Source organism: Anolis sagrei, chromosome 1 (assembly GCF_037176765.1).
Source record: "Anolis sagrei isolate rAnoSag1 chromosome 1, rAnoSag1.mat, whole genome shotgun sequence".
NCBI lineage: Eukaryota > Metazoa > Chordata > Lepidosauria > Squamata > Dactyloidae > Anolis > Anolis sagrei.
Window position 1 is genome coordinate 197,037,832 of NC_090021.1, and position 1,640 is coordinate 197,039,471.

Here is a 1,640-nt window from a genome sequence, read left to right on the forward strand (position 1 = left end):
TCTTCTATAAAAGTTGTACAGTACAGTGTCTTATTTGTGTCATTATATTTTTTAACTGTGATGAGTTGCCTTACATCTCACTCTTTGTTGTAGATGTTCGCATAGACAGTTGAATGCAGTATTAAATATTTCAGCTCCTTTGGAACCGTGGGTTTTTCTTGGAACTTGATGAATGGAAAATATATTCTTGGTATTAGCCCTTTGCTACTCTATTGCTCCACATATATCATTGCTGTTCTGCAGGCTCGCTATTTGGTATCATTTATTGTGCTATTATTCAATTTACAGGCACTTTGGATAGATAGCGAAGGGTTAACACCCTTTTGGTGTTTGTTCTGCTGTCTTTGCCCCTGTTCAGAAGACTTCACTCTCTGTTCCTGTGATAATTGGATTTTGAAAAGAAAAATGGCTTGTCGTGGGAACAAAAATTGGAGATAAAGCTTCAGTGGAGACTTTTTCCCCATGATAATTCTTTCAGGAGTAAATTTTCATTCCTAGAGGTTTACTGACCCTTGTAGTAGGTTTGTGTATTTCAGCTGAACCGTGAACTGTTTCTGCTGGCCAAATTTCAGGAGACCCACCAATCCGTTTTCACGCACCTTCTGAAAACAGGCGGGTTGTGAACAGGTGTTTCTAGTCTGCAGCCAAAAGATCCAGGAAGATTCGGCCCATTGGTGGGAATGGGGAACTTACGAGGCTCCCCTTTCTGTTCCTGGAATCTTTTCCGTTCTTTCTTTCAAGGGAGCCTGGGTTCGAGTGAGAGAGTTAAGGAAGCATCCTTCTTGGGACTCTTTCTTTTCTTTCTTTCAAGGGAGTATGGGTTTAAAGAACAGGATTAAGGAAGCACCCCTCCTCGGACCATTTCCTATCTTCCTTTCAGGGGAGTCTGGATTTGAAGAACTGAGTTAAGGAAGAATCCTTCCTGGGACCCTTTCCTATCTTCCTTTCAAGGGAGTCCGGGTTTGACGAATGGGGTTAAGGAACTCTTTCCTTAGAGACTGCTTTCATAAGACATGTCATGGCATTCTTCTATTCTGATTGGCCCAACAGGCAGAGCTCACAGGGAAACCCCATGAAAGCAGCATGTGGCAGCCTCTCCACACCGCGTGGTACCGAATAGGGGAGGAAGAGCTGTGATTGGCTGCCATGTGATCCTGTAACGGATGAAAATCCGCGACGGCTGAGCCCTTACCGTTACAGACAAGCCGGATTGGCCGAAAGGAACCGACCACTCCAAATCTGTGCACAAGCCTACCATGTAGATGAGGCCTTAGTGTCACTTCCAATTTAGGAGGATAAGCCTCAGAGTTGGAATTTGACAGCAGTAATGCAAAAAAAGTAGTGGGCATCATGAATAGCAGCAAAATCTCTTTTGAGTAGGGGATAGTTTATAAACAAACAACGAAGGAGAGAGGTGGCAAACCCAAGTAACTACAGTATTAAAGAATAAAATTCTCAGTCACTGCTAGATATATTATATCATGTCTATTGAGCTGTTGAGAAAATGTGTACTAGCTTTGCTTCTCTGTAATTTCTCAACAAATACGCTTGGTCTCTGGAATATGGTAGATGTCCCCTGATTCCACATGTATTCATCCTATCTCTATTGTATTATTTGCCACAAAGTTGCAATTTTTTTA